The 21,449-nt window shown below is 48.9% G+C and overlaps 1 protein-coding gene and 1 long non-coding RNA gene across 9 annotated transcripts in view; both read right to left on the bottom strand.

Moving 5' to 3' along the window:
• TANC2 (tetratricopeptide repeat, ankyrin repeat and coiled-coil containing 2) overlaps positions 1-8,639 on the bottom strand; it is a 238,360-nt gene extending 229,721 nt beyond the window's left edge. For 3 of the 7 annotated variants that reach the window (XM_064636755.1, XM_064636760.1, XM_064636753.1), the window contains exon 1: positions 8,411-8,639. The gene's annotated coding sequence lies outside the window, so the exon portion shown is untranslated. The remainder of the gene's footprint in view (positions 1-8,410) is intronic. The other 4 variants (XM_064636757.1, XM_064636756.1, XM_064636761.1 and 1 more) reach the window with 2 other exon arrangements.
• Positions 8,640-13,090: 4,451 nt separating this feature from the next.
• Positions 13,091-20,972, bottom strand: LOC135402986 (uncharacterized). Of its 2 annotated transcripts, none has more exons than XR_010425278.1 (5): positions 20,798-20,972; positions 18,125-18,211; positions 16,115-16,156; positions 15,684-15,827; positions 13,091-13,319 (listed from the first exon to the last, which is right to left on the bottom strand). It is a non-coding gene; the product is annotated as an uncharacterized LOC135402986 (long non-coding RNA). The 2 variants fall into 2 exon arrangements; XR_010425277.1 differs by lacking the exon at positions 13,091-13,319 and adding an exon at positions 15,079-15,345.
• Between the last annotated feature and the right edge of the window lie 477 nt (positions 20,973-21,449).

Consider the following 21,449-nt stretch of genomic DNA (forward strand, 5'->3'; position numbering starts at 1 on the left):
GTGCCTGTTACACTAAATCCCCAATCCTGAAGGCAAAACACCAAGGGATGGCTTGGTAGGAACCAAAGGTTGCTGGAAGTGGAAAGCTGCTCTCAAAGATTTTGATCCAACACAAATGTTCTGACTGTGAAGCTGAGCTTATCACACGAAAAACTGCGTGGAGCAGCAGGAGACTGAGTCAGGGGCCTCTAATCGAATCTTACACTGAAAATTAAATAAGAAAATTATGTGAATAAGAGGGAAAAAATCCCTGTTAAACAAGCAAACTGGAGATTTGTCCCTTCATAAAATATTAATTATCTATTAAGCTAAGATTACTCAGAACTGCAAAAGCTGCTAGGAAAGATAAACAGCATTAGACCCCCAACTTAAGCAACTGCAGAAAATAAGAGATTAAGCAACACACAGCTACACTTAGAGAAGACCTGCCTGAACCCAGATCATTTTGCAAATGCCCTTAGAAATAAAATCACATGAAGAACACCACGGGCTGCACGCTGGGGTAGGACAACAAAACCTGCAGGCAAGCATTGATTTGGACCATTCAGATCCCAATATCCATTTGCACCCCTCCCCAGGCTCAGTTTAACAACTCTCATAAAAGTCACACACACACACACACACACTTTTGGCTCTCTTCTTCAAGCACCACAGATTTCTAAAATCCATCCCCACACTATTTTACTTCAGTTTTCCCTCTCTCAGAACCACTCCATGTTCTGTTCCATGAAATCTCTGAAGGATGCAAAGTTGTTTATCTGTTTGCCCACTTTATCTGTCCTCTGCTGAAGACTTTCCCAGGCAGCACTTGCAGGAGCAGCCTTGTTAAGCTCATCCCAATTATCTGCTCAGCCACCCCTCCTGCTCCCAGACCTGCCCCAGGCACTGAGCAGAGCCACAGAACCAGGAATGTGGGCACCCTAAAGGAGCCTGGAGAAGCAGGAGTGGCACAGGGGGCTTAGGCCTGAAAGGACATCACTTTTTAGAGCAATTCCAAGTCCCACTCTGGCATCCCCCAGTCCTGGGGAACTCCCAGCTGCCATTTCTCAGCATTAAAAACATAGAATTCATTTCTACAAAAGCGCTTTGTACCTTTATCTTCTCGTTCCTGAGCCTCTTCACATCGTTATCTGGAACATTAAGGGCATCCTACTATCAAAAAGAGTTTCTAGACAGAGAATAATCCCACGGGAGAGAATGGGAGATAAGGCAAAAAGGGAAAATCAGCTCTTATTAAAGATGTAAATAGAAGGACCAACCACAGGAATATACACATTTCATTGTTCAGGGCACTCTGGCTGCACAGTTCTTATATTTCCTCGCTAAAAGTGCCAAATTTATGAGAACCAACCCCAGAAGAGCAAATGGCAGCAGCTCATTTTTACTGATGGAAAAAGGCATCACCAGAATCTGCTGCCCCAGCCTGGAGGGACCAACCAGGCCTGGGAACTGCAGTGAACTGCTCAGCTCCACCAGGGACTCACTGCAGGGCAAGAACACCAGGAATAACCAGAGGAAAATGGGATTATTCTTTCCACCTTCCACCCAGACACCTGGTTCAGCACAGCTGAGAGACCAGGAGCTGCCAGTGGGAATCACCAGCTTGGGGATGGCACAGACAGGTAAAAAACTTCCTCAAAGAGCAACAAAAGCTGAGCCTTGTTTTGTTTTGTTTCCCTAAAATAATAAACAAAATACACCAGTTTCCATTTAGCTGCAGAGAGAATCTAAATCCTCCAACATTTATACTTCCACACACAGAAACAGGACTCGATTCAGTGCCTTCTCCCAGTTTTCCTTGTATTTTTAATTTACTTCACTGGAAATAACGTTTCATAAAGTGAGACAGAAGCAGCCACTGGCATCAGAGCAATCAATACAACATTGATATTATCACTAATATTTAAGCCAACTGTTAAAAACACTGACCACGGGATTCAGCTCAATCAGCTCCACACTCCACAATTCAAAGGTGGAAAATTCACCTGCACTGAAGGAAATTCAGATTATCAACAAGGTGACTGGCAGGGACAAGAGAGACCACAATTGTTTCCAGCTTAAGGATATTAAAGCACTTTCAAGAGCATCAGTTAAAGTTTTGAACCACCACCACCACTATAAATATTCAAACTCTCATTCTGAAGGATATTTTAAATCGTCTTTAATTTTGGTATTTTTCATATGCACTGCTGGTTTCTCTGTTTCATATGTGTTCATCAAGTTGCTCCCCCAAACTATGTAGGAAACACCAATTTTTAAGACAGACAGCTGAAAAAAGAACACACAAAACAGGAGGGAAACATTCCCACCCATATCCGAGCCTCGCTCGTTAAGGCATCTCAAAAATACAAATTGCAGCAGAGGTTTTTCCTCCTGACTGCTTTATAAAAGCATTTTGCTTAAATAACCTGAATACAGAAAAATAGCAGCAATCTACCAAAATATTATTGTACCTGCCCTGGAAATCATAGAGGCATGAAAGGAAAAAGGAAATAAACACCCAAAATATTTAAAAGTACATAAGTAACAAGAAGCTCCCCTACCCTAAAACACAAATTAACCATCTCTTTTCTCATCCACCCTATTAATAACAAATTCCCAGTGTGACTTGTATTGCAAATAAGGATTCACCCACCCAAAATACTTCTTTCATTAATGAGATCATTAAAAATCTCAAATTTGAGATCACTACAATTCAACCATAATTAGCAATTAAAGCTGATGTAAGTAAAAATAAGACAATTAAATATTCACCAATAAAGTGAAGAACCTGGCAAAAAACAAGGCATTTACCCTATTCACTGTCACTTGGGAATTTTACCTCAACTCAAGCTATTCTGTATGTTAATCTTAAAAACATTCCCTAGGGAATAGGGTGGAAGATGCAGCTCAACTATTCAGCTGAATTTCAGCAGTGATGTGACACAAGCTTCAGGTTTTAAGTATTACAGACTGAAAATCTGTAATTTCACACTCAGCAAAGTGTCACTGAGCTCTGAAAACCAAGTGAGCTGTCCCAATGGCAAAAAAAAAACCACAAAAAACCAAAACAGAACAAATAGAAAATTGGATGTAAAGATAAATAACTCCTGGTGACGAGCAGATCTCTGCTGTCCCCCATGCAACCGATTCTACAAGAAATTGTTATATATTGACAGATTAAAAAGAAACTGTAGGAAAGAGCAGTAAAAAAGCTCGTCTCCATCCTCCCAGGCTCTGGGAAGGCCGGGAGAAGGGCAGCCACACATTTGGTATTTGCACCCCCTCCCAGCTCGGCGAGGAACAAACCCAGCTTTGAGCCCGCTGCGCTTTGATCGGCACGACAGGGCCACAAACGCTCATCAGATGACTCCTGAGGAACTTCTGTGCAACGGGGTACCGTGAATGGCACTGCTTGTGGTGCAAGAAAGGGTCATTCATCCACCCCGGGACCTCCACTCGGGACACACCACTCCGTTCTGCCTCGTTAAGGACGAGCCAACGACTAACGAGCAACAAGTCGCTCCAAGACTCCGAAAGGATGAGTATGAAAGATCTCTAACAACAAAGCAAACAGCCAAGCTGACAGCCAGCCCAGCCCTCGCCCTGCAGAGCTCCCAGCCTGCTGGGGAAGATGCTCCTTCAGTCACCAATATGTTCTTTTCATAAAGGACAAATAAATAACAAATACCGGGTGAGAGCTGAAATGTCAACACGCGTGATTCATCGCTGCCTTCATCAGCGCTGCCAGTTCAGGAGAGAACACCCCTCTCCCAGATTACTTCCCTGCCATCAGCTCACCCAGCATCGTTCCTGAGCAGCACCAGGGCCCCGGATCCGGCGTGTGGAGACCTGTCCGTGCAGGAATAGTAACGTGAACTCACCGGGATCCGGCGTGTTCCTCAAGAATCTACGTGTGCCTCTGTCAGATCAGCTCTGAAGGATTCCTACCTCGGGTTAAACTTGATATGACTCTGAATAACTCTCACCTTTGCAAAGCAGCGGGTTTGGTGGAAGAGGAAAAAAAAAAAAAGCCACTCAAATTTTAAATTCCAAAAAAAAGCAACGTTTTTAGTAAATAAGCCCTTCGCTCCGAGCAGGAAAAAACCTTATAAAATATCATAAAAATGACTGAGGAAGCAAAACTTAAGAGCAAGGTTTGCTTTGTGCAGAAGGCACACAAACCCAACCATTACACACATTTTATAAAAGCCATGAATAAGTAATGATTCCTTTGAAATCAAACAATGACGCAACGTGGCACAAACCCAAACTTGAGTCAAATAAGCACAAGGTACTTTTTATGTTTTATCATTACTAATTAATGTTCTCTTCCAGAGGGTTTTTTTTTTTCCCCGAGATGGAGCTTCTCACACCACAGCATAAATTCTGTTATTTGACAAATTTTGGAAAGATATGGAATAAGTGCTGGCCAGGAAGAAATCCAGAGTGCTCAGGGAACTCAGATTATTCCAATATTTCTCCTCCTGAGGAGCTGAAACTCCACCATCCCATTGCCACAGCACCCAGAACATACAGTGTTTTTATTCTCAACCCACTAAAGTAACTTTAACTTCTGCTCTCCATCAGAATCCCACAGCCAATTCCACCCTAAATTTCTCTCCAGTGTTTCCAGCATTCTCATCATTAAACTAGATCCTTTCCTCCCACACTGCTGAAGTAGAACCTCAAGGAACTCTATTATATGGGACAATTCCAAGGCTGGGCTCTAAATTCTCAGTTCCTCCCTTCCTAAGTACACAAAACAAGCTACTACCTCCTCTAATTAATGTAGAGTTTGTATTTAAATTAATTACTTTTTAAATGAATGTAAACCAAACAACTACATTTCAGCCCCAACACAATAATGGGGCTGGAATCATTCTAAGTGACATAACTAGAATTTGATTTTTCAAAGCTCATAAAACCCAGTAGGAAAATAAACCAGAGACGAATGGTCCAGTTCACTGGATCAAATATTTGCAGGTGCAGTGAGCTCCAAATGCTAATTTACCTCCAGTGAGCACCTTCTCCACCTTCAAGTTCAAATGAACGTGTCATTCTGGGCTGGTTTGGACTGGGATGGGTTAAGTTTCTTCACAGTAGCTCATATGGGGCATTGTTTTGGATGAAGACACCAAGAACAAGAGTCAACCAAGCAGCAGGCTCAGTTCTGCTCCCACTGGTGGTGTGGAAACCTCCCCCAGGCCTTACTGGTAATGTCACCATGTCCTGTGTCACCACAGAGCTTGGGCACGTCCTACGGATGCTGGAAGAATTCCTAGAGGTTGGCACATATTTATCACATTGGAAACAAAGAGCAAGACACCCTGAAATTACTGATGGGGCTGATCACAAGGGTTATAACAAAGGCTGGAAGACTGTATTTGTGTAGGACTAAACATAAACAAACCATGTCCCCCGTGAGGTGCCATCCTAAGGCTTTGTGCAACGCTCCAGACACGAGTTCCCAGCTGGCATCAACCACTCAGAGCTCAGGGCTGCCAGGAAGGACAGGGCAACCACTATTTCCCACCCCTGCATCCTCCTCCTGCCACCCTCATGTCAGGTTCAGTTGATTGATCCAGCGAGAAACAAACTCCACAAAATAAAAAGTTGTTTTTCACCCAGCTCAGGGGTTTGACACGGGACCAGAGAGAGGGTGGGTGGGAGAACAGGGAGGAGAGGTCACTGACTCAGCACCAGGCCTTGCCAGCAGCTCTGCCTCAGCAAGAAACGACCCCCAGAGCCATTTGCTCGCCCGGACGTCAAAGGAAATCATCTTGCCACATCTGCTCGAAAGGAAATTCGTCCTCAAAAGTCAAAAAGAGTCAATGTGTATACGTGAAAAAGACAAGAAAGCGGGATTTTGTTTTTGTAAAAAAAAAATCTGAAAGCAAAATATTTTTTTTAATGCTGCACCATGTGAGGTTACAGGTGTTACCAGCTCAACCACCTCTAGAAAATGTAAACTGAGATAAAACATAAAGAGGCATAATCCTTCTCTTTTTTTAATGAGAAAAACCATGCACCAAGCTGGGAGAGTCACAGGCTTCTTTTTTAATATGCCAAGGGGTTGTTTTTAGAGTTTTCTGGCTGCCTTCTTATTGTTTTCCTTTTGCTACCTAATAAAAAGACACAATATACTATCACAAATTTTCACAAGCATCCTGAAATTAAACAAAATATAAGATTATAAACTAACGAAGATATACCATAAATAACTCCATACATCACAAAGCAGGCCTTGCATTAAATTGTTCTTCTGGAAACATATATATAAACCCAAACCTGAAGAGCTCACAGACTACATAATGCTGTGTGTGATCCACACTTGGGCCTTACACAGTTTGCATTTGTGGCCATTAATATTGATAAAGGAGAATTTGCAAGCAGGAAGTTAGGGATGCTTGTCTGTAATGTATTAAAAAATTCATCTTTTAAAAATTCCCTGCACATACCAGGCACGCTCATGGATTTCTCAACATCAACATATATATCACTGGTTTCCAAAGGTTTAATTGAAAGTAAATGTAGAATATGTGACCTGAAATGTTAAGAGGTAACTTAGTACCTTAGAAGACGTATTTTTGGTCAGAATATGTATTTCAATTAAAAACAACCAAGGATCATGGGAAAACCAATGGAAAAGACAGAGAGATGAGACCAAGACAGGAACTGCCACAACGCAATCAATACTGATAAGGAGTTTATTTTCTAAAATTATATTACTCAGCCAATTACACTGAATATGTAACCAGTAATTCACACTGTAATTACCAGTCTACACTGCAGGCCAGTCTGCTCCAAGATTCTACGACCACAGCCAAGATCCAAACAGGACACGACCCTGCCACTCCTCTCCACTCCAAGGAAATCGGGGCTAATTTGGAGTACACAGAGTCTTTTGCATTTATGATGCCCTCAGCACGAGTTACTACAAAAAAGAAGCCCAACTCTAAGTAGCTCGTTTATTTTCTTAGAAGACCCAGAGTCATAATGGCCACAGACCTCAAACTGTTTAAAATCTTCACCCAAGCACTACTGCGTTTTTGTTCCACCTGATAGTTCCTTTGCAAAGCCAGAAAATGAGATTTTGACTACGGCAAGTTGCAATATATTGTATTTTCTCAATTCGACTGCAGGGCCATCACGCATTTCCTAGATAAACATTCCTCCACACCAACTACCCATGATCTAAGGTGTCTCTCCCCACCCATAAAAAGCCTCATGTGACCGCAGCCAGCAAATCCTCTTCCATACATTCTCACCGAAAGCCACCTATTACACCAGCTCCTTTTTCCTTTCCGATTCGCACCTCGGCAGTGGATGTTTCCAGGTCTGATATTCACGTTTTGAGGACCAGATAAGAAAAGCAGACAACACCCACCCCTGAGCCCTTGGCAGGAACCATTCCCGGCTCAGCCCGAGCTGTGCTGCAGGCAGGGTCTCCTGGCCATGTTGTTGTTCTCCATGGCACGTTCGCCGTATTCCTTCTCCTCCTCCCAACCCCAACGTGAAATTTGCCTTCTCTCCCGTGCCGTGGCTCCGCCGCACTCCCCAGCAGCGCTAAATAACCTTCGTGATTTATTGAAATCCCCCAGGTGTCCCCTTTTTCCTCGCGCTTATTTTTCACCTGTGTAAAAACCCCCACGCCGACGCGTCACCCCCTAAACCAGCTCGCCAGCATCGCCTCCCGAACTTCCCGACACAACCAGGGGGACGAGGAGCTGCCTTTTCCTCGCAGAACGCCCCATCCCAGCTCCGTCTGCCTCATCATCATCTCGCACGGCTCGTTTGCATCTGAGCCCCCAACAGCAACCCACGCGTGTAACAGAGAGGGATGCGGTGTGTCATTAGACTCCACACACGCCTTACTCACCCCTCGGGGGGGGGTTCGGGGGAGGGGGCCGAGCCCTCCCGGTGCCCGCAGAGCGGGGGGCGAGCGCGGGGTGTGTTGGCGCTCACGTGTGCGGTACCTGCGGCACCTCCCGGTAAACACGGGGCGAGGGCCGGCGGGGATGGGCTCGGCGGCTCCGCAGGGCGGGATGAACCCCCGACCCGCCGGCCCCGCTCACCTCCGCGCCGCTCGAAACGGGCGGCTGCCCATTCAAGAGACGGAATTTGGGGGGGGGGGAGGACTCGCAACCGACCGCGCCTTTCCCGGCGCTCGCCGCATCCCGAGCGGTGTCAGCGAGGCACCCCCAGCCCCGGGGATGGGCGCGGGCAGGGACCCCCCCACCCCACCCCAGCCCTTCCCCCGCCCGCGGGAGGGGCACGGGGGGGGGTCTCGCCACGAACCCCCCCCGCGACCCCGACACATCGCCGGGCGTCGCCCGCTCCCCCCGAGCGTGTCCCCCCCGCAGCCCGGACCCACGGGGGGACACCCGCACGCTCCCACTCGCCCCCCCGGTGCCCCGCCGGTCCTTACCTGGCGCGGGGGGGGGGGGGGCTCCCGGCGGCCCCTCACCGAGCGCGGCCGCTCGTCCGTCCCTCCCTCCCTGCTCGCCTGGCTCCTCTCACCGCATCGCCGGGAGCCGCCGCCGCCGGGGCGAGCGCGCGCCCGAAGGGGAGGGGACGGGCAGGAGAAGGGAGGGGAGGGGGAGGGAGGGGAGGGGGGCGGCCGGGCTCGCCCCTCCCCGGCGGCGCCGCCGCGGCGGCTCCTTCACCGCCCGCCCGCCGCAGCGCCCCCTCCGTCCGTCCGTGTGTCCGTGTGTCCGTCCCTCCGTCCGTGCCCGCCGCGGCCTCCCCGGGGAGCGCCCGCCGGCCACTCCCCCCCCCCCCCGCAGCCCCGCTCCGCTCCCCTCGCTCGCTCGCTCCGAGCGCGCCGCCGCCTCTTCCGCGGGAGCGCGCGCGGAGGGCGGGGCGGGCGGGGAAGGGGGGGGTGGGAAGCGGCGCGCGCGCCCCCGCGGCTCCCTGCGCGCTCCCGCGGCTCCCAGCCCCCTCCCACCGCGGGCGCACGGAAGGGGGGCGTGGCCTACGCGTATTCATGAGGTGGGCGTGGTTATGCAAAGCGCGCGGCGCGCGCCCCGCCCGGGCGCGACCTGCGCGGGCTGGGGGGGGGAAGGGTGGGCGCTGCCGGGGCCGCCCGTTCCCTTCCCATCCTTTCCCATCCCTTCCCATCCTTTCCCATCCCTTCCCATCTCATCCCATCCCTCCCGTACCTGGCGCGGCCGCCGCGGTCACACCCGCGATCGGCCCCGGGCGGCAGCGGGGGAGCAGCGCCCGCGCCCGGCGAGCGGGAGAAACTCGGGCGGGGATGGAGCGGGGATGGAGAGGGGATGGAGAGGGGAGAGGCTGGACGGGCCCCGGGCAGAGGCTGGACGGGCCCCGGGCAGAGGCTGGACGGGCCCCGGCCGTGTGCGCTCGCAGCCCAGGAAGCCGCCGGTAGCCTGGGCTCGTCCCCAGCAGGGCCAGGGAGTGGTTCTGACCCGCTCAGGTGAGACCCCCCTGCAGAGCTGCCTCCAGGTCTGGTCCCCAGCTCAGGAAGGACATGGAGCTGCTGGAGCGAGTCCAGAGGAGGCACCGAGATGGTCAGAGGGATGGAGCAGCTCTGCTGGGGGGAAAGGCTGGGAGTTGGGATGGTTCAGCTTGGAGGAGCTTCAGTGTGACCTAATTGTGGCCTTTCAGTGTCTGAAAGGAGCCGACAAGAAAGAAGGAAGAGAGACTTTACAGGGATCTGGAGTGGCATGACAAGGAGGAATGGCTTCACACTGACAGAGGGGATATTGGGAAAAAATTCTTCCCTGTGAAGGTGGAGCACTGGCACAGGTTGCCCAGGGAATTTGTGGCTGCCCCATCCCTGGAAGCGTTCAAGGCCAGGCTGAATGGGGCTTGGAGCAACCTGGGCTGGTGGAAGGTGTCCCTGCCCGTGGCAGAGGGGTTGGAACGAGATGATCTTCAAGGTCTCCTTCCAACCCAAACCATCCTGAGATTCTGTGAGCTGTGGGAAGGGCACCCTGCAAAGGAGACACTTCCCAGGGGCAGCTCTGTGGGCCCTCAGGTGGCCCCGGGCTCTGTCGGTGCCTGTGGCAGGGCTGAGACACCTGAGCTGCCTCTGAGGGCTGAACCTGCCCCTGCAGGGATCTCTAGGCCAGGGCTGCCAAAGGGATGTTCGGGCACGGGCACATCCCGAGGTGATGGAATGGGATGGCCCCGGTGCCCTTGTGCTGCTCCAGGCACCTCTGCTGTGACAACCCCCCCACTGCCTTCCGCTGCTTCTGCTTTAAAAAGGACACTTCTGGGAATAATACCTGGAAACCAAAACGATTTACTCCTCCTCCCCTATGAGAGATCAGACACAGCTGAAGACCGGGACAAAAGGAACACGCAGGAAATGCTGTATTATGTGTTAAAGCTAATATAAACATTTACTTAAATTACCTCAATAGCATAAGGTACACATTGAAACCAGCAATCCAATCAGCATCTTGGCATTGCTTAATTGGCCACATGAATGCTGACAGAAATTTGGTTCTCTCTTCAAACTAGAAATCAACGTTATTTTTGCTCAGCAAAGTATACGTGGTAAACAGAAATTTGTTTATTTATCTGGGTATTTCCCTTTAAGAAAACTAATATTTATGTCTTAGTCAAGAAAATAATCTTTTTAGTCCGGTACAAAATGTTCCCTTTAATTAAATTAAAGTATCTCCACTCCCATGGGATGGATGCCTCGTTAAACCTCCTGGGTGCAGATTGCTTGCCTCCATCTCACCCCGGAATGGTAAAGAGCTTTACATCACATCTGCCCACAGTGCCAAATTAATCACCAAATAAATTAAGCAACAGGGTAATCTTCGGTTGTGAGTCAAGAAAATGACTTGTACAAGAAATAAACTGCAACAGAAAGAAACCTACCTGGGAAGCGTTAACAAAAACAGCAGCACTGGGTTGGGGGGGTTGTGTGTTTGTAGGAGAGGTGATGAACAAGATGCCAAGCTTCTGGAATTGATCTTGGATCAGGGTGAGTGCAGATATATCCCCCCCATCATCTGTCAGTGCAGTCACTGGGTTTTGCTTTCCCAGGAGAGCAGCACCTCAGCAAACAGTGCAACCAGCACTGGAACAACAAATTACAGGGGGGAAATCTTCCAGGAATATTTCCCTCTAAATCTGTAGCCTCCTGCCTCTCTCATTACTTCCAGCACAAATGCTTTCTGGAATTGCTTATCTTCTGCTGCCCTTTAGTCTTTTTAAACCACATGGACTGAGGGGATCTCATGGCCAGAATAATTCCCATTTTTCCTTCAGCAACTCATTAGCATAGCAAATCACTGACTGTGCACAGTTACAGCTCCAAGGAGGAATAATAGTTCCACCTACAAGAAAAATATTCTCAGAACTGATGTCAACTGCTTATATCTGTATCCATGTCATTCCTAAGAAAACAGATTTCAAGGCACAGGTTAGTGAAAGGGAGGGAGGATCTGGTGCTTCCAGTACAGAACTGAGAATCCCAGAATCACTGAGGTTGGAAAACACCTCCCAGAGCTTTCAAGCCCAACCTCTGCCCAACCCCCACCTTGTCCCCCAGCCCAGAGCACTGAGTGCCACATCCAGTTGTTCCCTGGACACCTCCAGGGGTGGGGACTCCACCACCTCCCTGGCCCATCCCAATGCCTGACAACCCTATTTGTGAAGAAATTCCTCCTGATGTCCAACTTAAAAGAAGTCAAAGGGAATGAGATAATGGCAAAAGACCAGCTTCCACATGAGAAGAATGAAGCCAGGGTGTCAACCAAGTTATTGGTGTCCAACCTAAACCTTGTGTTAGTCACAGGTGAGAGCTCCAGCAGAACCATCCAGGGCGCATTTCCCACCCTGCCCTGTCTGGCCGTGGCCAAAAAGTGCACAGGCAGAGGTGTAAAAAGGTTATCCAGTGTCCCCTGATAGTGTTTGGGGCTTTAGGACTTCCTGAGGCACATGGGACTCCCAGGTATGGAGGGTTCCCACTCTGGCTCCATGTACCGGTGTAAGGTGGTCAAATCACCCCTTGGGTTTGAAATCCTGAGGGAGAGGACTGAGAAGAAATCATCCATGTTCTCCACTGTTGACAGACACCCCTGGGCTTAGCAGGGAGCCAGATCCTGCTGGAACACGTGGAGTTTGCTCTGGGACACACGGAATGCTGAGCCCCTGGATCCAGCTGTTTGCACTTCCTTTGGAATACAGCAGCAACCATGCCTGGGCACCAGCAGAGCTACAGGTATTTCAGGAATATCAGCACCAATCACCTCCAGCATTTAAAGCCTTTGAAGATTCCCTAAGGTCTGAAGGTGTGAGGAGGGAGTTTCGGGATCACCATTCCAACTTGGGACCAGAAATCCAACCCGAGTTCCTTTTCGGTCACATCCCACACCTCGTTAGATCTCCCCGTTACAACCCCTCCTTCAAACAGCTCTTTGGTGAACCTGGGAGCCAAAAACTTCCCATAAAACCTCAATCAGCTCTTCGTGTTTGTACTGCAAACTGCCACGGGGTTTGCACAACAGCAAAGGCAAAATTTGGCTGCAATAAACAAGATGTTGTCTCTTAAACAGCCAGAATCCCTCCAGGAAGCCATAAAAACACTCGGTCTCTTTAAATCATCTGTACCACCAGATCATCTCCCAGATCAGCTCTATTAAGTGTGACCGTATAAAAAATAAATACTGCTTAGAATATTTGTTAGCTAAGAAATATTCGCCTGTGGAGAAAATATTCCAAGTGTAATCCCGTAAATGTGAGATACTAATTTTCTTCACAGTTCAGCAGTCTGAGGGAACACAGGGCCTGCCATCCCCTCAGTAACTAATGAAAGGCAAGTTATTTGTGTAGCCTGGGGACCTTACAAATAGATTGGATTTTATTTTTTATTTTTTTTTTCAGAAGAAAAGGGAGATTTCTGTTTCTCTGGCTGTTTCATTTTAATTTTTGCAATTTTTGGCAAGAGCACCTTGAGCTGGGGATGACTGACTGTAGTTTGTCTAAAGCTAGATAAATGTGTGCTTTATGACCCTTCTCCCACCACCAGCATTGCATTTTAATGCCAGCATTACCCTTCATCTCAGCAACAGCTGAAATTGGGGCTTGCTAACAGCTCCAGAGAAGGAAAAAGAGTGATGGAATGAGTATAAATAGCTTTATTTTCCTGTATACACCTGTTTTGGAGGGACCAGGCACCATGAAAGGAACTGTTTTTTGGGAAACTCAGAATTTATACTCAAGTTCTGGTTCTTTCAGTAGTAGCAGACGACAGAGACAAAACTTTTCGTGCTTGCAGAGCTGTGTGTCCTGAGAAATCCGTAGAACCAAACCCAAAACTCCCTGTGACCCTGAGAACTTGCCTGTTGAGGGCTCTGCAGAAACAAAGAGGCCACAGCACACTCAAACCCACCCCAAAGAGTCCTCCCTGCACAGGAAACAGCTCCCAGCCATTCCCACTTCCCCCCACAGCAGGAGGGAGCAGAGGGAAAAGCCACAGCCTCAGACAGAGTTAAAAAGCTCTTGGCCAAGGGATGAGCCATGAGCCAAGGTGTGGCAGAGCAGGACATTGGTGACCTCCTGAGGGATTTAATGCTGTGGGATCAGAGGCCTCTGTGGAAGGGCTTTGCCCAATGGCCTCAAGAAACTTTCAGCAAAAACAAATGACCTGGGGAAATCGTGTTACACGGGGTGTTGGAGGTTGCTTTGGGAGCAGCAAGTGCTTTGCAGAAGGATGGTCACAGCCCCTCTCTACCCAGCGTTTCCTCCTGCTCTGAGACTTTTCAAACACTGCCTGATGCTTTCTCATGTTCCTTTTTCCAAAACAGGCAGCAGAGAGTCCTTAATCCACCAACCCAACACACACAAATCACTGCACAGTTGTGTCTATTTAAAAGAAAACACCAGTTCTTACAAGAACATCATTGCATGTCAAACTCCAATTGCAGTTTTGAAAGAGAGGACATTTATGCAGATCATAATTTAGCAACACCACCAGTCTCACCACGTGCTGCCCTCTTTGAAGTTTAAAGCCTTTCCCTCTTGTCCTGCAAGGGCACGGAGGAATAGGACAAGGGGAAATGGCTTTAACCTGAAAGGGGGTGGATTTGGATTAGATATTGGGAAGAAATCCTTCCCTGGGAGGGTGGGCAGGCCCTGGCACAGGTTGCCCAGAGAAGCTGTGGCTGCCCCTGGATCCCTGGAAGTGTCCAAGGCCAGGTTGGACGGGGCTTGGAGCAACCTGGGCTGGTGGAAGGTGTCCCTGCCCATGGCAGGGGTGGCACTGGATGGGCTTTATGTCCCTTCCAACCCAAACCATTCTATGATTTTCCTCTTGAGAGGCAATGCAGGAGCTTTCATGGTTGCATGTGACCCAGGTAACACTCTGACTGAAATAGTGCCCCTCTGGCACAGGTAACCCCATCAGAGGGTGAACAGCCCTCAGCTGTGAACATCTTTGTAATTGGACCTTCTGCTCTGCTCCTGTCGCAGAATTAACATGCTCTTTGTAGACAAAAAAGACCAGAATTCATATATTCACTAGACCAGCTTGCAGTATTTCCCCTTTCAGTCGTGCCAGGAGCAACTTAGCTCAGTCTGTCTGAGTTCAGGAGTCACTGTGAAGCTGCAAACAGCCACCACACCAGCGGTCACTGGGGTAGGAAAAGCTTCACACCATGTTCTGCAGCTCTGGCACAGCTATTTATAGCCTCTGTGCAGTGGCTACTGTAAGGATTTGGGATTACATGTGATGTTTATAGTCCTGGATCAAGATAAAGATACGCTGGGAGCAGCTGGAAACTGCATTTCCAGTTTGTCTGCGTCCAGTAATTAAAATTCCAGCACATTATCCTTTGTAATTTATGTTCCAGCGTTCTGGAAGGATACTATATATGGACTGTGCTTTGCTGTGATGGTCTCGAGGCACAGGCAGGACAAGCCTCACTGGCAGGACAACTGTTATAGCTGGAAAAATTAGAAAAGCTTTGCTGGTTGTTAGTTTTTTGGGTTTTTTTTAACTTTTGCTGCTTCTGCAGAGTTCAGACAAATTTGCACCCAAAAAACTCCCCTCACTGCTCTTATTACTCCAATTACTGCTACTAATCAATCCTATCCAGACTGAAGCACCAGAAATAAAGATATTTCTGTTATTTATTGTCAGTCCCACCTCTCCCCTTGTTTCTCCAGAGAAGGAACATGTTTAGCCCAAAGACAACACCTTCAGGTCGAGAGGAGAGAGGAGAAACTGTCCCGTTCTCTGTGACTGCAGCGAGCAGGACAAGGGCTTAAAATGAACAGGGATGCTTCCAATTGGAAATCAGGACTGATTTTCTGATTGCAGGAATAGTTAAGCACTGGAATAGCCCGTGTGTGATGACAGATGCCACCATCCATGGAGACCTGCAAGGACAAGGAGCATTTGGGTCGGAAGGGACCTTAAAGATCACCTCGTTCCACCTCCTGCTGCTATCCCAGGTTGCTCCAACCCCCATCCAACCTGGCCTTGGACACTTCCAGGGATGAGGCAGCCACAGCTTCTCTGGGCAACCTGTGCCAGCTGGACCTGATTTGGGGCACTGGGGCAACAACTGAGAGATTCCTCATGATGAAATTCATGGAAACAGATGGAACTCCTGAACCGGAGCAGCAGCGTTTTGCACGCAGGGTGAAGCAAGACACAAGGACTGCTGCGAGTTACTGCTGTCTTAAGCTTTTCAGGTAGATGGAAGATTACTCACTCTAAACATTTCTCCCAGATAATCGTGAATATGTCATTAAAACATTCAACTCAGAACATTATAAAGCTGAGGGAAATCGTGGATGTTCTTTTGCACACGCATTGGTTGGGCACTGAAACTCTTCGCAGCAGAAAACTGAGGTACCTGCAAGGAAGATAAGACACGAGGGAAGGGCTGGAGCTGTGCCAGGGGAGGGTCAGGTTGGATCTCAGGAAAAGGTTCTTCCCCCCAGAGGGTGGTTGGCACTGACCAGGCTCCCCAGGGCAGTGGGCACAGCCCCAAGGCTGCCAGAGCTCCAGGAAGGTTTGGATGATCCTCTCAGGAACAGGATGGGATTGTTGGGGTGTCCTGTGCAGGGCCAGGAGTTGGACTGGATGATCCTTGTGGATCCCTCCCAGCTCAGGAGATTCTGTGAAGATAAGATCACTCACCTCCACAACCAGACTCAGGAAATCCTTAGAAAAACACCAGTTCTAAAACAATAATAAATAAGGTAAAAGGCAACAAAATAAGTGAGGCTACTTAGAGTAAACCTGCCAGAAGTTTGAGAAGTTGATTTAATGGGCTGTATTTTAAAGGGCACAGTTTAATCATAGTCATTTTTATGAAGGGAAAAAGCTTTGGTTCACTCCATTTGTTTCTGTCAAATCCACTGTACCTCTGCATGGTGATGGAATAAATGGTATTTAGTGAAGCTGCTAAAGCAGCCCCGTGTATTGAATTAACCCCACGCCGTGCTCAGGAACACGTCAGATCCTGCTCCAGCAGAGCACGTCAAATCACTATAGATTTGGGGTTATTTCTTGCCTGCTCCAAAATCCAAAATGCTCCATAAGAGCACTGGGCTGAGCAGTTGTTTTGTTACCTGAACAGCAGCACTGATGAGGGGGGAAAGGCACAGCAACGTGAGGTGACAGCACTGAAGTGCTTCCTGCCCTCTCTCTGGGCTTTAGTTTATGACACTGAACCTGCTGGACTGGGTCAGGGTTCTCCCCCCGTGCTCAGGGAGGGAAAGGACATGACCTTTAGTGCTTGGTTTAGATGGAGCTGATGATCTCAGTGAAGATCCAGCCAGCACTCAGGTCAGCACTGAGTTCTGAGGTCCCTCAGCTCCCACAGACACGAGTGACAGTGACAGAAACCACCACGTTCTGCAGAAAAAGGGGAAGTACCACCTGTCCAAAATCAGCTCCAAGTCAAACCACCATAAAGCAGGAAGGGGATATCTCCATCCAGAGTTCAGACACAACAGCTGCTGAATTGGATGTGGGAATATTTTAAAAGCATTATCCCTGTCTCCAGGAGGATCTTCCAGCTCTGATGCGCTATCCCAAGAGGGCATCACTATCATGAACCACAGCAAAGCTCCAAACTCTTTTTTCATGACATTCCTAAACTGTTTGCTCCACCCTGATTCATTTTAGAAAACCGATAAGACAGCTGTGAAAATACACCATGGAAAGCACTCTCACATTACAAACCTGCTGGCAGAATTTGCACTATTTTTTTCCCTCCCAAGGGAATAAAGATTGTTGTTTATCCCACTTTTCAGAAGGCCTATGAACCAAAATGTAACCTGCTCCCCATTCCCACCACTGGCATTGCTCAGTAGGTGTGGACTGATGGAACATTTTGGCTCGTGAATCGGCGAAGCAGCTGCCTCTGAAACATGTGTGGGCTACACTGAAGAGTTTTTCTTATTATGAAAGGGGTGTGGGTCCTTCCTTTCATGAAAAGCCTCATCATTGTCACTGTTCTCTTCAGCATCTACTGTCACCACCACTGCACTTGTCATCTGACAGCTCCCTGTCAGCAGGAGATAGCTCTGGGTCTGCAGAGCTCGGGTTCTCACCCACTGCAGCACTGGGAACACTTAAAGCCAGTTTTTTTCCGGAATTGTGTATCCTAAAGGCAGAAAAACAACCAAGCTGCAGTTTGCTGGGCCTGTTAACACTGTTGTGTTTGTACACCCTCCCCACAGCTCTGGTGCTGCACTCAAACATCCCATGCCCTGGTGCTGCTGGCAGTGCCATCGTGCTGGGGGGGATTCCCACCCCAGCACTGCCCAGGGTTCAGTGACAGATCCCTCTGCTGCAGACATCAGCATCCTGGGATGTGGCACAGGAATCCCAGAACCTCCTGAAAGGACCCACAAGGATTCAGCAAAGCCCAACTCCTGGCCCTGCACAGGCCACATTAACAATCCCACCCTGTTCTCAGTGTTGTCCAAACGCTCCCTGAGCCCTGGCAGCCTTGGGGCCGTGCCCACTGCCCTGGGAATCTGAATCTTCAGGACAAGTGACACTACAGACATCCTGGAGCTGAATTTACAGTGTTGGAAATGATGCTTTGATGCTAAAGCTCCTTTTGAAGGGTTTCTTCACTTCCACTCATCCCAGCTGGCTGTGAGCACTCACTATCCCAGTCCTTGCCCCTCTCACCTCTGTTCCTGCACGGATACTTCACAGCAGCCCACGCTCATTCCTTCCTCTTGGTGCAGATGTGATGCCTGCAGCCTGGCCCTGCAGCTGGGAACCAAAGTTTGGAAATGGACTTACAACTTAACCAGGAACCCTGGAGAGCTACAGATTGTTTCTGCTGCCACCAGACTCCCCGTGTGCTTCTGGCAAAGGATCCAGCACTGAAATGCATCCTGGGATGGGCAGGATGGGAAGGGCTCTCTGTCACAGCACTAAGGCCCTTCCACTACTATTTTAGCCAGAAGCAGAGTGAGAGAAATGTTTGCCTGAAGTACATGTATCCCTTAGGATGCCAAAAAATATGGGATGTTGTTTCTGAATCACAGAATCACAGAACATCCTGAATTGGAAGGGATCCACAAGGATCGTCCAGTCCAACCCCTGGCCCTGCACAGGACACCCCAACAATCCCACCCTGTGCCTGAGATCATTGTCCAAACGCTCCCTGAGCTCTGATCAAGGTCTGATCCCTGTGTCATCTTGCAGGGATCCTGAGAATTTGGGGATTGGCTGCTGAGGTGGAAGAGATGCACTAGGGGTGCTCTGCTGCTTTGTCCCTAGGAAGGATTTCCATGTATAAGTCTCTCTGGGAATGCTGCTGCTTTCCTCAGCATCCCATCCCAGCTGCTTCTGAAGTCCACAGAGGGCTGTGAGGGAGTGGAAGCAGTGACAGTGTGGCTCGTGCCTCTCAGGAGCCTTTCTGGAGGTTTCTTCCTTCCCCAAGAGTGATGTGCCAGACCAAACCACCCAGCACACAACCAGGGACTGCCTGGCACTCCAGAAGGAGCTGAAGCCTGGAGAATTCAGGCCACCCTGGGAGCCCTTCAGCTCATGCCTAGAGCTTTCTCATGCCGTTTTTCCATCATGAATATCTGTTGTGTAACAGCAGATGCTTTGCAGTTAATTTTTTTTTTTTTTTTAAGGTAAGTCATATTTGAACGGAATCAAAAATAAGCAGGAGCTAAAATATCTGCAGTGCTGGGGCTGTGCCAAACACCCACAGATTCTGTACCCTGTACTCAAGCCTTGTCAAGTAGCTCAGCACATCTTTATTCTAATCATTTACTTTCATTTCATGCCTAACAGAGAATTGTCCTGATTACTCAAGCAAAGCACAGCAAGAAAAGCAGAGAAAACATTTGGTCAGCTTTGGGCTCCTGATGCTGCTGGTGGAGCCTGAGCTTCCACAGCCCCTTCCAGTGAAAGATTTTGGGGTGTGTGCAATGATCACGCAGCTCCTGACACTTCTTCCACTAAATCTTTTCACTCAGTGATCAGATAAGTCCAAGAAGAGAGGCAGCAAGAGCTGCTGAAGGTTACAGAATGACTTGAGTAGCTGAGAAAGGCCAGGGGGTTGTAACTCTTTGGGCAGTGCAATTCCAGACAGGGCTTTGAGTCTTCGACCATTTACTGTCACCACCCTGACCAGGGACATCCTGGGGGGGACTAAGCAAGTGCTTTTCTTTTACACAGACAGCTCTGCATCTCTGCACAGACAGTGTTTGGTTATGTGATAAAATCATAGATTCATGGAATTTCTAAGGTTGGAAAAGACCTTTAAGCTCATCAAGTCCAACCATCGGTTCAGCATCACCACCATACCATGTGCTCAAGTGCCACATCCACTTGTTTTTGAACACTTCCAGGGATGGTGGCTCCACTACTGCCCTGGGCAGTCCATTCAAATGTTTTGCAACCCCTTCCATGAAAATATTTTCTCTAATAACTGATCTAAACCTCCCCTGGCACAACCTGAAGCTGTTTCCTCTTGTTGTGTCGAAGGCAAAGGCACTCAGGCCACATTATAAAAATGAGCTTTATAGAACACTCATCTCACACACCCAAAGAAGCACAGAGGGAGATGGGCAGGCAGAGCCCCAGGGACCTAATGAGGGGAACAGGGCCCCCAGCCCTGTCCTGCTCCTTGGCCACACCTGGAAAAGGAGCTGCAGCATCCTTGGCTGCTGGGTGAGGGGATTTGGAGACCTCACCACCAGCATCGGGTCCCTGCAGCCTTCTGCTCACATTCCCAGGGGACCAGCATCACCATGGGAACATTTCTGAAGTCGTCAGAAAGAGTTCAGAAATCGCTGTGCTAATGAGAATGGGCACAGAGTGTGAGGAGACTCCATCTAATGAAATCAGGTCTTCAGGAAACTTAATCATTAACAGAGGCCTGTGTGTTGTGAAGAGCTGAAGGGACTACTTCATTCCTGTCACCCAAACTGAGGGATCCACCAGTACTCCCTGGGCCATTTTCAGTGTGTAAAAACCAAACTGAACCAAAAACCCACGTGGCTCCAGCACAATGCTGTGACCAAGGATGGTCACTGCACCTCCAGCGAGGGTTGCTACACGGGATGTTGAGAAGGCATTAAAAGTAAGTCCTCTGGCAGAGCCAGGGGAAAAAGAAGATGGCAAATTAAAAAAAAAGGTGGCAAAACCCCCCTAAAAGCCCCCAAGCAATGACAACAGCACCCTCCAGCTCTCAGCACAGCCACAGCCCTGGGGATGCCTGCTGTTGTAGCAGCAGGACCTGGTGCAGCTGAAGCTCTTTATTCCCCTTGGAGCTTCCTAATAATCTCTCTGCTGCAGTAACCACTCTAAACTCGTGAAAATATCAAAATGCAATACCTTCCTCCACTGCCTTTAATGCACTGGGGCATCAGTTCTTGTGCCCAGAGCAGCAGCTGGAGGGGAGAGACTGAACTTGGGTTTGCTCCTCTCCTGACCAAGAGCACATCAAAAATGCTCCCCTGGAGGAGTCTCTGCAAGTGGAGCTGCTCTTTGTATCTGCTCCAGTTTGGAATTCAGAATGTTTTCTATCCTCAGTCTCCATGGCAGAAGGTCATAATACTTTTTCCAGCTCTCCTTTTGGAGCAAGGATCCCGCTCAGCAGCAACAGCCCCTCGCAGGGAACACCATCAACTTCTTGCTTGGGTTCATTGCTTTTATAATTTTGTGCTGTTGGATAATTCTTTCTGTTCAAGATTTTAGGAGCAAGTTTAAGGAGACAGACATGAATCTTTTTACAAGAAAGACTTTTAAGAAAGAACTAACTAGCTAGTGGAGGCAGTGCAGCCCCAAGGATGGCAAGAGCAGAGAGCAGAGGAGCCAACATTTTCAGAAGTGTTCTGTATTTACTTCTTCTCCTGATCTCAACACAGTGGGCAGAGTTTTCTCCCCAGGGTTGAGTCTTGAGAATGCAGGTAGGAGACCAGGAGGGTCCAGAGCTCTGTAAGGATGAGCTAACACACACACTCTACAGGTTTATAAAAACTGACTG

Source organism: Pseudopipra pipra, chromosome 26 (assembly GCF_036250125.1).
Source record: "Pseudopipra pipra isolate bDixPip1 chromosome 26, bDixPip1.hap1, whole genome shotgun sequence".
Taxonomy (NCBI): Eukaryota; Metazoa; Chordata; class Aves; order Passeriformes; family Pipridae; genus Pseudopipra; species Pseudopipra pipra.